At 42.4% G+C, this 15604-nt stretch overlaps 1 long non-coding RNA gene across 1 annotated transcript; it reads right to left on the minus strand.

Annotated features, from left to right (window-relative positions):
* Window positions 1-266: 266 nt before the first annotated feature.
* LOC107274630 lies at window positions 267-8158 on the minus strand. Its single transcript, XR_001539509.2, has 13 exons — window positions 7936-8158; window positions 7559-7808; window positions 6967-7181; window positions 6802-6897; window positions 5088-6719; window positions 4792-4956; window positions 4457-4594; window positions 4231-4392; window positions 3993-4156; window positions 3591-3794; window positions 3311-3497; window positions 2018-2550; window positions 267-1067 (listed from the first exon to the last, which is right to left on the minus strand). It is a non-coding gene; the product is annotated as an uncharacterized LOC107274630 (long non-coding RNA).
* Between the last annotated feature and the right edge of the window lie 7446 nt (window positions 8159-15604).

Below are 15604 nucleotides of genomic sequence, written 5' to 3' on the forward strand. Positions count from 1 at the left end.
GGCGAACAATGAGCTTCCTATAATCGTTAGGTGTCGTACTTGGTAACCCCGAGTAACCCTTGCGCGACCTATGAAAAATATCGAGTAACGTTCGAACCGAGTAAGAAATTTATTTAAAAAATTTGTTATCAATAAACGCACGTAAGTCTTGTCATTGACGTTTATTAAATACAATTAACTTACGCTCCTGACGATCTCAAGCCATTTGCGCTTTGGTGGCGACGCTCACGGTAACTGAATAAGTACAATCATTTTTCGACCATATACTTGTATAAACCCCAGAGGCAGAAGGGTTAGGGAAGATCATTATCAGAGGCTTAACCACGCGAGAATTTTTAATCAGAGGGTGCGCACCCTCCGGGTAATACCGTCGGTACAGATAAACGGACAACAATTGTCGGTCTAGCTGTGTCTCATTTAACAATTTATTGCTTAACATAAGCGACAATACTTTTACATGTATCGAGCGAAGTAGGTGCTACCCCATGGGATTATATTCTCTATAGCACGGTCGTCGAAACCATTTGGTGCCGTTGGGACTCTTAAAACCAGCTTGTACGACTTTCTATAATTTTCTAACATTGCTTCCAGATATCTGTAATATTTTCATACGCGATATACAAAAGATGTTCATTTCATTTTCAAATTCTTCGTGGGACTGTGTCCTGATAAAAAACGGTCCTGTCAAGACCATTAGGTACCAAGGTCCTCCGGTTCCAACCGGCTGTCCATTCATCGCTGACCCTGGAAAGCACTAAACCAAACGAACCATTCCACGGGGTAGATTTTCGGGTGCTGATTAGCATCATCTTAGAGTCGTATATACCTAGGACCTAAGTGTACCGTTCCCCTTGGCATTCATATGCAAAACTGACCAGATAGTGACCGCTGTATTTGCATAACGTTAGATCGAGCGTGATTTCATTTGGCCGAGGGTTCGAATTCACTGGTTGCGAATTTACAGAAGCCCTCGAGCAACCCCGTAAGGTTTGTCCCGAAGGTGATTTCCAAGGACCTCAATAGGGAAGAGAAGATTGCACGATTCCATATATCCCGTCCAGTTGAACCTGAATTAAATTATCCAGCTTTAATAAATATATACAAAAGAGATTTTCAAACGTTCTACTACAATATAAAGTAATCCAGCACGTAACAGGACTTTGCGCTATTTTAGCCGATTTCAGAGGCAGCAGCTACCGAACCCGAAGTAATCCCTCAAACGATTTTGCCCTTTCGCGGGATGGAATCAATACCTGTCCCACATGCGTAGATATATATATATGTCCATATGTAATCTGCAAGCATGAAGGTGCATATATGCGTGCTAAAATGTAGGGCTAATACGCTTATTCGCTTAGGTCGAATCGCAGAGCCGTGAAACACGGTATTAGTGGATATCAGGATCCTTGATGGTAACAAATGATAGGCCCCACTAATGGTTTGGGACGTTTGACGTCGTATAGAATCGTGACACGGTCTCTGTGTCTCAACGTGTGTCCTTTGATTGATTGTTTTTCTCACTTAGCCACCGTGAAGGCTTTCACGATTGTGAGTCTTAATTACAGGCTTAATTATCCTTTTGCATTTAATGGATCTCGAATTCGTACAGAGGAGCGTTACTGCCACGAGATGGGATTTTGAATTTAAAGTCCTATTCCCTTAGGAACGAAACCGGTGCTTAGTATTATGTTGCTTTGTATATATATGTTGCAGAACGTATATGTACCTATATATATCGTATATATCAATATAAACGGCTATATAGACTGTATATATTCTGTACAGGATACGGGTTACTAAGGCCCCCATAATGACCACTGCAATCCTGCCCCACACAATCCCATAATTAAATCCGTTAATCAAGGCTTACGGTTCGGACTGACCCTATCAACTTGGTTTATTGTGATCTGCGTAAGCTATGCTAAATTAAGATGGACCGATGCTTCTGGATCTCTGTTTTGAGCTACTTTCGAGATTGATCTTGTCTGGTTGCGTTTAAAGATTTAAAAAATCTTACTGAAACCGAATAAGCACGATGATTTATTTTCTCCCGGTACTCCAGTGACGTTTCTTCGTCTTTCTTCTCCTTCCTCGTACTCTTTTCTTTTCTTCCCGACGTTCTCTCCCGTCGACATTTCGACTTTGAAATGACAAGTCGAGTAGCAGTCAGCACGGAATACGGAACGTGGCTCGAGTGTAATTGGCACTGGAGTGTACTCATCTTGGTTCATTAGAGAAAATATCATCCCCATTGTCGAGGGCTTACATAGCCCCGACTCTGTAGGGACAGAATTATTTTTGTTTCGAGTGGATACGGTCACTCAATGGAGATTCCCCTTCTGGCACGCATTGTGAAACGTGGAAACGTGGAAAAGCTTGTGACAGTCTAATCTTCTCAAGTAGAGAAGAGAATGGAGCTTGATGAGAGTAAAGCTCAAGAGGAATTGACCCGAACTTGTCTCCTGGCCTCAAACTGCCTGATGTTACCCATTTCTTTCGCTCCATCCCAGTTGGGCTGGTTCGGATGACCACAGTATAAAACGTATTTACCTAAAACACATATGGATTAATAGAATATTTATATATTGACAAATTCAACTAGAGTTCCAACAAACCTATAGATATATTAATTGATAGCTATTCGTTTCTTAAATTACTGTGACCCAAGGGATAATATTAGTATTTTATTTATAAAAGCTTAAGGGATCGCATAGCAACGGTACGATAACTCAACACGCATAATCTCTGAGCGTTGAAACGAAAAAGCGTCTAATATCTCACGTGGGTCCTTTCTCACAAAAGAATTCACTTCGAAATGGGTTAACGTCTTGCCGGCTACGCCATAGAAGATCTCGAGTAGTGCCGCTATATAATGCGTGTATGCAGTCGTGCTGTAAACGGAACGCAACTTTAATGACCACCATATTTTACCAACAGTGGATTAACCGCAAAACGTTTTCGGGTGGCAGCAACAGTCTTCTCGATTTTTAACAGTGTCAGAGAGAGGAAGTGAGATAGAGAGATCGACGCGAGCAGACTGTCCCGTAGGAATGAGCATACGAGAGGCACGTGGTAGAGACTACGAAGGGAAGAAGGAAGATAGACGAAGAGAGGAGATCCGATTTGAAGAGAAATAAAGTAAAAGAAAGAGAGCGAGAGAGAGAGAGAGAGAGATTCCTCGCGTACTCCCCAAGAGAGTCTCTGCGCGCTCTCGAGATGGAAAGGAGAAATATACGGGCCCGCTTTGTGCACGAGTGGAGTGTGCACGTAGAAGAGGTTCTTCAAAAGACGAGTGCTTACTTCTGCATACCTGCATACTTCAAGTTCGCAAAAGCACCTGTTGAAACTGCACGTTTTTCAAAGTCGCCATTCGCCGTTACGTTACATGTTACGGCATACGTCTTTCTGCATTCATCAGAATCTTCGATGGATTCCATCCACTTCAATGCCTTTAGTTCTGCCGTTCGTGAGTCAACTGAACGAATTGTCAGAGCGCGCTGTGAAAAAGAGAAAAGAAGCGAGATAGATAAATAAAAGAAAGCCAGACAGATCATATATCTAACGTGATACGTAGTAATGCGGTTCCTAACCTCAATGATAAATATCATTTACATGTCTGGCATGAGAAATCTTTTGACGAATCTCCCTCGTACAACGAGCGATGAGCAATTGCGTCTAGCACCTCGTACGTCGCCATACGTATGATCTGCACGCGTGATATGTTTACACCTAGTTCCAGATGAGGGTGGTTAGGTCAGAGCACGGTCGAATGGCTGTTTAAAAAGCACAGGCCCCTACGAGCAAAACACTGATTATTTATAATCGCATGGAGGCACCTGCTGAACCGCGTTCCCATGCGACTTGAAATAGTCTTGTATGAAGGGTTATACGCCGATAAAAAGGAAAGCGCGGCCCGTCGCAAGGTGGTGCATGGCTCGTGGCTAAATATAGTAGGGCACCCATAGCACGTTAAAAAAGTTAAACCACCCTACGGAAATAGCGCAGGAATATGTCTCCCACGATGCCTGCCGTCTACCGAGATAGATAGATAAAGACACTCGTTCTCGCTTGTTCATTCGCCGCGATTAATTTCAAGAGTGGCTACCAGTCGTCTTCCAAATGATCCTTCCCGGTATGGAGAAATGAATGTGTCGAGCTGGGAAAAAAAATCGACATAGTCATATAAATCCAACATTCATGGGTACTGATAAAAAATATAAATCAACTGACCTTAGACCTTGATATGGATTTTATTAGGAGTAAAACCGTCCACGCAATGGCTCATTACCCAATGCATTCTAGTGGACAGCTGAACTGGTCACCCCAATAGTCACAGCCAGAGCTAGGAAGCCATGTGTCACTGGATTCCCTTCGGACCCTTCCTTCGGTCAACTTTCCGTATTATAAAACCATAAAGCATACATATCCCATAGCTAGAAAACGATAGGTTACCTACCCCGTGAACCAGCAGGGCCATGTGTTCGGCATTTACTTTTTGAAAAATTGCTATAGAATCGAGCCACACTCCTCGTCTCGCCCTTTCGTTTAACGTCATTAACTTCTCGCCCTTCGGGGTTGCCGAGCTCTCGAGGCACTGACGTTCACGCACACAGAAAGACGTACGAAGTTGAAGCGTGCAGGAGATGATAAAGAGTGGAAAAAAGAGAGAAATTATAAAAGATGAGAAAATACTCGTACTTTTTGTCACGCGCATGGATCGTCTCAGTGGTTAAAGTGTTTTTAAGATATGATCTTTTTAGGGGATACATGCGGCTGTTACTACCGACGTACAGACTGCTTGGCGACTCCACGACTATCCGACAAGCAATGATAAGGAACTGGCAGGAGACAGGTTTAATCTTCGTGTAGGCAACCCTGATGAAAGCCAGACCCAGCCGGTTGGTTGGTGTCGTTTACCATAATTCGAATCGATGCTTAACGGTGGCTCTGATGGATCTAAAACATGTTAATAGTACACGGTGACTGTTTACCATCTACCACGTATAAAACCCATAAGGGATTGACAAAGGGAAGAAAAGAAATATTCTTCCTTAATGTACCTGATATTAGGAATGATATGCATGTACCTCAGTCATACGTATGTACAACCGTTACATACGTCGAAGGAAGTTAATCCTTCTTGAGCGAAGAAGAAGAAGAATGCTGACCCCCTTAAACCCCTCAATAGAATTAATGTCTAATTGTTGCAGGGCGACATTTTTTTCCACGTCTCAAAGCGCCGCTGCCAACGAAGAATGGTAGCCTTAACTAACTATAGACTTCTTGGACGACATAATCTCTATACTAACATGCGAAGCGAGTGTGTTCTTTGCCGCTAAGTACACATTCGAGCACACTCGAGCCTTCCAAACGCACTCATATACAGAAGTACGGATAGTATACATATATTCTATCTAGCGTACATGGATATGCTATAGGCCATAGTAAGGCTGTATGAAACGCAGAAGTGAGGACGAAAGGCTGGGGGACATGCGTGCGCTCTGATCTTTATGAGTCACCATCATTCAGATAAAAATACCGGGGTGCTTGTACAAACAGTTACCCTTCAAATGTCTTTTAGAACGACGACGCTATTTGGAAAAATGTTCACACGGCGTAGATCAGAAGTATGGACACCTAGAGAGGAGCCTGAGTCATGCGTGACGGTTTGACATATGATCTTTTTTTTTTTTAATTGTGGCTATGAATTTACACGAATAACCAAATCCTACTTAAGGATCTTCGTCATTTTCTTAAGAGCATTCTTCTTCGTCCTCTTCTTATATCTTGTTCGATGGCTGCGCGAAAGTGATTGATGTGGATTTATCGATTATCTCAATATTTACAGCCATAAATCGTTTGGCTTTCGGTACCCTTTGAATTAGTTAGCCGCTACCGTGTATAGATAGCGATTTTATCCGGGGCTGACGCGCGTCTAGAAAAACTTATGGGATTCGAATGGGATTTTTCTATGGCCGTCGCTCATTGGTAAGAATCCTTGAAATTTCTTGCGTGACAACCGGTCGACTAGTCCGGCCATTTGTCACGGTTTACAAAAAGATTTGCGCGACCCTAGTGTTGAGTGTACGCTGTAAATTTTACCCCATGGTTCTTGCTAGTCTCTTACCGAGCTACCTAGTATAGCTATAGACACTTTGTAAATAGTAAACTCGATAAATAATCCTTCGACGCTGCGCGTTCATGATTCTTATTGCTAGGGGTGTGTCTCTGATTTTATGATTTTACCATCCCTTATATGGGTAGACGAGAAAAACTATGACATATGCGGACGTGTATATGGTAGCGACCGTATTGGAGGACTCAGGTAAACGTCATAAATTTCACGACAATATCAGACCCGCTTTTACGCTAATACTAATGATCTCTTGGCAGTGCGAGCCTCGAAAACGATAAACCGACACAAAGCCGACGGAAAATCGGTGAAATTGGGCAGAACGGAAGAGAAGCGCGCGTTTCAAACGAGGCCTTTACGCTCGACTGGATATTCGACGACGTTCAATGTATAATGATGGGAAATGACGGTTTACAAGCCGCTGACACCGATGATTTATTATGAATCGAGAGACTCTCGAAAGGACTTGTTGTGTTGTTGTAATTCTCAGATAATAGTGGTTCCATTGACAGGAAATAGCCTGATGATGAATAGGAGCGTTAAAAGATTTTCTAGTATAGCTCCGGTGGTTCACGGTTGTCGTTTTCTGCAATTTAAAAAAAATTCTTAGAACACGGTCACTTATGACGATTGTGTAAGGTTGATACACTTGCATATAAGAGCCATACCAATTCCGTGATAGGAGCTAATAAAGTTGCACCCACTAATTTCTAGGACCCTCAGAACGGCGGGATGTGTATAAGGGGTCGAAACTCGAAAGCCACCTACGGCGAAGGAAATACGCTTTTAGGCTTTCGGGCGTTTAGATTCCAATCTAATAAATACTTCCTTACCCGCTTTAGGGGTGAAAATTCAATGAGTTAACATTTCCGGACTGAGCCTTCTTTTGTCCTTGTCACCTGTAGTGTCACAAGGGCGTTCCTCGCGTGACCCGCATCGTAATTAATCCGTTTCTTAATTACCGCGCATTCTCTATCAGAGAGTGCAGATGGTTATTCCTTGCTAATTATTTAATCGATGATCAAAAACGTAAACGTGACGCAGGTACCTAAAAGATTAAAAGAACCATGAACCCAATTTATACGTATACCAGAAACAATACTAAAACAGGCAATACTCTATTTCATTATATCTCAAATGGCGCATTCGGCTTGATAACCACGATATAATTAATTGACGTATAGCGCAGACAATAGCGAGATAAAAGTGTCTGCACAATGCACGAAATAAAGAGCATTAAAACCAGCGCTAATGATACCAGCTGAGATTTACAACCAATCCGCGAATTGCACAGGTCGATCGATCCGCAAGCGAATCAACGGCCAATATAGGAATATTATGCTACGCTAGATGCAGTAGCCACCAGTCTGGTATACGTATACCCTATGGCTACGTTTCTCTTTCGTTTCATTTTATTATTCTTACCCCGGTGTCCTGACGTATCGCGCTAGGGCACACCCACGATATCCATAACTCACTGGGACCCCGGCAACCCGTTCCCTCAGTTTTGCAACACAATGTCGCCGGTGTGTCACTACCGTATACTTATCCCGTTGCAAGAATATATTTTTACAGCAGGAAATAGTGTCTGCATGGTACTCGAGATACACTCAATATATCAAGAGTTGAATTGGTTCGGTATAAAAATCCACTTCAGCCTTTTAGCATTGGTACTCTGCGAAAGAAATGAAAATAAAAATCATTACCTATTAGTCATGAAACGCACGAGACAATGTAAGCACAGGGGGGTTGGCTAATGAGTAATGATCATCATCCCAGGGAAAAATGATAGTGATACTCACCGGGCGGAAATTGAAGTGTACGTATGACTGGAGGTAAATTGAAAAATGTAAAAACGAGCCGGTCAAACGGCACGCTGTGATCCCATCCTTTGTGCGTAGTTCCCGATGAAACAATACACACTCCGGGTATAAATATGTTGTGCGCATCACAATAACTGCTACGTGGATGGGGTAACTTTCGTCCGAGCAAGAATCGAATGGCTTGGATGCCACGGCAGGTTTTACTTTGGTCAAAAGATAAACGTCCGATGGCTGGAACCCCTCGCTTTGCTATAAAGCAGTCACGTGTCCCCATATGAGGGTCTGTGAATAGTCTATGGTGTTTCAGAACAGAGATGGTCTCACGATGGGGTCCTAGCTGAATCCCCCTATGGCGTGATGCGATGGTGTGACTAGCAACCACCGCTCATTAACGACTAATGTGTACCAGAGGCGTATCTACGTTGTTACCTACCTGAGCTATCAAACTGGAGATTGCTTTTCCTTCTGCCATTTCGTATCCTCACAGCTTTTACTTGTATCCACGTTGTACGGAACTTCGACAGGAGTCACAATTGATTTAAGATACACTGGACATCTCGGTTGGTTGCGCGATGACACGAGGAAAAGTTAACGCAAGGGAAATGTAAACAGTATGCCACAGATCGAGGTTAGCTAGGGTTAGCTCAGGTAATCGAATACAACTTCTACTGCTACGGTAATACCAGGTAGCTGAGAACTGCCTTGCATCTACCTTAATCCTTCAAAGACGACATTATCAGGAAAAAGGTCTTTGGACACCTTTTAAAGTAGAAAAAAATGAGAGGTTCTTTACGCACTGTGTAACGACATAAATATAACGGTAGCACTGCAGCGCCGCGGTGCGAGAACTATCGCAATCAGGACATTCGAAACTGGTGGCGTTACGGTCTTAACGGTAATACAAACAGGAGTGGGATTTTTCTATGGCTTTCAGTGGCAAAGGGGGTCGTGATAACTATCGTCTCCGCGTGCTCTGATAATTTATCACCTTTTTATCGTCGGGGCGTGATTGCCTGGACGCACTGGACGCTAATTTACATTTCCTGACTTATATTCGTCGACGTGCAGTTACAATTACTGAAAAGGTACTTTCGTGAAATTTCATAAGCAGTTTGCATTAATAGCCAAGTGCACATGTACCTACGTAACTTTATATACCTATATGATTTCGTAAAAGAGCAAATAACGCGTTTCAGTATAAAATGTGCCGGATACAGAAATTGGCTCGAAATTTGAATTCAAGTAAGAAGTTTTCTCTATGAAATAATTTGACTTATGTAAACTCGTCGAAGTGTTTTTGCACGAGGAATATCAAGATTAAAAGGTATACTGCAGATCAGACGTCATTCCGTTCCGCGTGACCGGTTGAAAAATGTTCGCGATGTCCCAGTGTTCTTGCGCGTCGTGTCGTGTGAAAAATTGGTCACCGAAAATAGTGACAGCCCTCGATTTATCAATCCTGCTGAGCGGTATTCATGCGCCTGCAGAAGACGGGTATGGACAGTGGTGGTTTTGGATTTTATATATCAATATCGCCGCCATATATACGTATGTATGAAAAGGTCTGTATACGAGGGAGCCAAGGGACGGTTTTAGGTTTCAAAATGATTGGGGTGAAATTGGGGTAAGCCGATAGCCGGTATCCTGCCTTTCTTTAGCTCTCCTTTACTCTCCTCTCATATCCATTACTCTGTCCTCGTTACACTCTCTAGGGTGATCCTGTCTCTCGTACCACCGGTCAATTTGGATCACCGTATGTCAGAAAATAAAAAGGATCTCCAAACTTCAGTCTCCGACTTTGGAAACCTACTATAACGATCTTGTGTTTTCTTTTTCCTTTTTCTTTTTCCTTTGAAAGCAGCGAACAGGGTGAGCAGCAGGATTCGCTACTTCCGGTTTAAGGTTCCACCTGGGAAAATACTATGCTTCTCCCCTTCTTCTCAATTACTCCTCAACCGTTCTACGATATCCAGGAAATTCAGATTGACAGGGTGCACGTGTCCATCTTCATGCTCTCATTCGTTTCGCGCACAGCTTTCATTGGCCACCCCTTATTAGCAACCCTTTACCTAAACAGTGCGAACATCGTTCAATTAGCAACGACTGACCAGTGGTCAATGCTAGTTCACGTCGGCCAAGACGACGATCTCATCTCACGGTACTTAGGATTGTTCCAGGAGTGGCTTATCGTGACTACGTTCACGTCCATTGGTCCGTTTTGCTAAGCGCAAATAACCCCAGTCGGTCATTGTCGATCTGTTCACTATGGGAACTAACTGACCACTGGTCATTTCAGAACATCTGTGCTTACTGATCCGACAGTGAGAAGCGTGTTGAATATGGACACGTTCGACAAGAGCCTAAGTAGAGATTTCTACCACTCTTCCTTTCATAGGCAATAGCGGCTGGTGGGTAACCATACTTGAAATGGAGAGGCTGTTTTGAAGTGTACACTTTTGAGGTTAAGTGGACAACATGGCTGCGCGCTGTAGCTCGGATACACGCGGTGGGAGTAGCAGACTGAAAATTGGAGGGAAATTCAATTTCTTATGATACCCGGATGCCAGCCAATTACGTGTGATGTATGAAGGGTGCGGTCCTCGCGTATGTATATTTTTGTCATTTTCCTATACGGCACAATTTGAATGTCATTTCCATCCCGCATCCTTACCAATTTATTCAGAGCGACTCATCCGTTACCTCGCAAAAATGATTTGCATTTTTGAAAAATATTGTTTCGCCGCTCACACGCCTGCATTTTTGCAAGTCAGATACGCCAATGCTTCGCTTCCACAAATACGTAACTACACGGAGAGAATTTTTCGTTAATTTTTCCTATGAAATTCACGATAAAATTTATCGTAGAGACCAATAATCGTGGGACATCGTTACCATTTCATTACTTATTGCTTTTAACGTACGATATTTTGAGTGACTATAAATCAATTTTACAGTGCACACGGTAAAATGGCACTGCACTATAGCACAACACTGGAGTTCCGAAACGCACGCAGAAAATCGACAGGATTTTCCGGACACTGCGAGAGCAGATCGAGAATCACATAAGCAAAAATTTCTTATACCTTGATCACCTCGATCGGTGTCCCAAGACAGACTGCTTTAAAGCAATCAATTGACAATAGTCAAATTCGAGAAAAATTTCGAGAACTAAAAATTCTTTCCGTGTACGTATATACGCACGTATCTTCACGCGGGTTATATCTTCTTTGATAAATTGTTTCCTTCTTCTCCTCCAAACTTTTTCTTTTTTTCCTCCGCGTCATACCTGTCCCTCAAAAGAGACAAGTTGTCACAGTCGTATTTTTCGTTAACATTTCCATGCCTCGACTTGTGCACATATTTGTTCACGGGAGTGTCCTGTACGATGAGATTGTTTCGTTGCCTTCGGGCAAATTGAAGTTTGCATATGTGTAGCAGCCACTGTAAAATTCACAGAAGAGTAACATACGGCTGATAGAAATCATCGGCAAGCTACACATTATAACATATTCTGTATGATCTCCAGTCGTTTGATCCATATATCCCTGGACCGGTTTGCAAAGTATCAAACAGTCCTAAAAATAAATTCGTATCCCAAAATAACCAAACCAAAGACACTTTCCTATTTTCTCCAAAAAAAATAGTCAATATCAAATACCAACCATATATAAAGAGCAAACCCACCCCCGTGCAGGGGTTACCTGTTATTGTGTATCATTAAAGGAAAAAAGAAATCCATTGCTTTATTTTACAAGATATCCTACCCCTAAATTCAATTTCTTTTACCAGGTATATTTTAAGTCACATAATTTATAAGTCAGGGCTTCCCCACCCGTGGCTGTACCATATACAGGATGATTTCCTTTGAAGTAAAGTAAAGTATCTTCCAACACAAAAAAGTTATGTATTCTCTAATTTCAATAACGGATTACCAAGAATTTGCAATTACAGGATATCGCGAGTATATCAAATCTCATGACGTAATATTACGTTCGTAGATCGAGCGGCATTATTCTATTGGTCGAGGGATACCTTCGTGCCGGATGGTCATAAGAAATATTTATTTTCTCCTGGCAGGCCCCTTTTTTATCTAGATGTCACGGGGCGCTTTATTATACTCGCAAACGGCTGACTTAACCGATAGAGTCCGGATTACTCATGGCGTATAGGTACCTACTCACGGAACTACAAATTAGTCGGACATTCGCCAACTTTTTTTTTTCACTTCGGAATCTAGCGGGAATTTTACTACGGGCTGTAGCAGCTTTCAACCCTTATAATACATAGGCATGTAACAACCCCGAATGACGAGCGATCATTGCCATTCCTGGTAGTTGTGGCTGTTTACTCGCGTTGTTGAAACGAGCCCATAAAGATAAAGATAGAGAAAGTCGAGCAACCCTTCTTTTTTCAAAATGAGGTTCAGGGCTAAGTTAGACACATTATATAAGGACGGTAGAGACATACACGTTATGCGTTTAAACGTTAACTGCTTCGTGACAGGTTGGATGGAAAAATTGTCAGCCCCCTTTAACAGGCTGTTTCGTCGAGGGGTGGTTATTTCGTTAGGCAACGCAATTCTTCGGCAGGCCGATACCAACCTAACTGACTTCGGGAATGAATTTCGTTCCTGGTATAGTGAATGGAGTTAAATAAATACTAGACAGGAAACCTCTCAAGGATTGTTTGATCCTTCCCTCGAGAATTTGCCGCCCCTGGGCGCCTATGCTCGAATGCCCAGTCTTCGGCATGCAGAGCCTTACACGCGTGTTTCGGATGCCGTCTTGTTGGAATTTTGGTATACAGGATTTTTAATCACACGTATACTTTATTACGCGAGCGTGCTTTTAATATAGGAGCTATGCGATGGCTATGCATAGAGATGAGCGGTTATAATATAATAATAACAGTCAGCGCGAGATGCTTCGGCTAAAAAGTTCATCTGTAGGCAAATTGTTTAATTACTTGTGATATTGCGGGAGTGCCGCGAATTACGTAATTTCTTCGCAAGAAAGCGCATAAGTTTCCTACGACATTAGAAAAATAGAAAATACCTGGTAATTACAAAAAAAAAAAAAATGTATCATCTCAAAAATTTTATCGAATAAATTAATTTTAATAAAATATTTTCTAACATTTTTCAAAATCCTTCGATACGGTGAGAACGAAAATTTGCGATGTTACCTATATTGTATTCCCTGCTTTCTTATGGTCATTACGAATAAGGCTAACGTAGGTAACAACCCCGGTAACGATTATGATTATGAATATTAATAGGGCTGTAAATTTTGAGTGTTATTGTTAATTAGTACTCGGATTTCTCCAGGGTTAAGAAATTTCTCAAGGCTTTCAATGACGACGGGACTAACGTTGTAACTTTCCGGCGAAGTATCTCTAGTGAAAAGCATCCCCCCCCCTCCCCCTCTTCTGGGAGTTACTCGTGATTTAGCACGAGGAATCCCTACTGGCGTTGGCTACGTAAAACGCACCCCAGCGATCAACCCCCATCTGTATACCTACTATGCAGCACTAGGAACTATATACCTATACCATCCAACCCTATGCCTATTCGGGACGTGGAATATTTTCATACAAATGTTTGGCGGAAATGACAAGGGGTCCCTCGAATCCAACTATAACCCACAGGGCTCAGATGCTCGGCCATTTTTTTTCTCTCGTCCTCATTACAGGAAAGGGGAGGACCGATGGCCCCAGTCGAAACGGTAATTGTTTTTAATCACTCGGGGGAAAAGCGATTTCACCATGGGGGTTGGAGATGCGGTTAGCCAGGGAAACCACCCCCCCTTCCCCTCCTTTTAACACTTTTAACCCCCTTTTTTGTTATTTCCACCACTTTTCAGGAAACAATTCGCATGGCTGCACTCCGTATGAATAATGGCCTCGGTTTGTTTAATCAATGTTGACGTAAAAATATAAACAGCACGTATGCGGGTTTTGCTAATGCATTTATATTTGCATTGTTCATGTTGATTCGCGATACGCTGCATTTATATCGTACGGTTTTACTATATTTCAACTCATCGTCGTATAGTCATCGTTTATGACTCGGAACCCCTGGAATATTAATATTTTTATCGTAAAAGTCTCGGAAGCTTAATAGAAAAATTTCAAAAGCACGAAATGCTCAGCGCCTGGAATAATGACGGTTTCCACGTGAGAGCAGAGACAGCTTTAGCCCGTAGCGGTGATATACGGTAGCGAAACTACAAACAAGGCTCGTAACGCGTTTTATGCGCGAGGCAATTATCAGAGTTGTCATCCAGTCGGTTTAACGCCTCCATTTATGTGCGAATAAACGGGAAAAACGGGATTCGAACCCGGAATAGAATGAAAGTCTGGAAGTTTTTGAAGTAGGTAATATCCCCACGAAAGTTATGTGTGTCAAGCTATAGCTGCGGAGCGATATAAAATCCATAGGCTTTCCGAATTACGTTGGTATTATAAGTGTTAATTAAAATTAATTAAATTTTAGTTATTAGTTATTCTTATTATACACGTCAATCGATAGTATTAGGTATGGTAATTTAATTTTAGAATATTGATTTCGATCGGTATAATTTGTGATTTTTTTTCAACTCTCCTTCGGCTCTATTGAATTCGTTACGACTCCCGGTTAGATATTACGTAATTTTCACACGCAATAATTCTTCCCGCAGTGTTTCCATAAGATGACTCAAATTCGTAAAACTCACGCCATGCGGCAGTTATCATCGACAATTAACGAATGTCTGAGCGACGCGACGGCAGCGGTTTGTCGAGAAAAATGTATGGAAGCGGAGATAGAGGCGGCGAGAACTAATGGAATACGAGTGCGAAGGCCGTCCACCTCTGATGCACCCCCCTAAAGAATATCTAATTATCCAGCACGTGACTTGACACGTGTGGGAAGCTCCTCGTACTATTTTCTGATTCATTTACGGATGGGAAGAGAAGGCGAGCTCTTAGAACGGCAGCACCACCCCCTAGCGAGATATTTTGTAAAGTTTACTTAGAAACTCGCCCAGTGTGAAACGCATGCTGCTATTAAAGGTGCGCGACACGCGGACACTTTCATTTTATATTATTTTTTTTCCAACCCTCAAGCATTCACTTTTCTATTCTCAACGCTCGACACAGTGCCAGTCACTTCCTAGTTGAAAAAAAAAAAAAATTAATTCTATTCGACGTACCGAAGTATTTTGAAATCCCACACGTGTAGCCTACGAGAGAACTGGAGTCCAATATAGGTTCCAGTGGTATCCAATCAATAATCATGATAGCACGATCGAACCCTTCTCATCGATATACCAGAATACTCTAACATGGTAATAGTCGTCTTAGACGGTCAAAAGATGCTTCTATTGCCTACTCAGCAAGAGTACCTACTCATTGTCGGAACAAGGAAATACACGGCGGCTTGTTAAATCCTTGATAGAAAAAGTATCGCTCCTGTATTCCTCTTAAACTCATAGCTCATAGCTCACAGGCCCACAGGCCCACAGGCACATGGGGATGCGGTTTCAAGTGTTTCCCATGACCGTCCACGGGAGCGGCACTTGGAACTTATTTCCTCTCGTTCGAGCTAGGTACAGGCGGCTCCGCCTGACAACTATTACCCAGCACGCTGACTCCATTACTATTAATATTT

This window comes from Cephus cinctus, unplaced genomic scaffold, assembly GCF_000341935.2.
Source record: "Cephus cinctus unplaced genomic scaffold, Ccin1 Ccin1_scaffold0101, whole genome shotgun sequence".
NCBI classification, from domain to species: Eukaryota; Metazoa; Arthropoda; class Insecta; order Hymenoptera; family Cephidae; genus Cephus; species Cephus cinctus.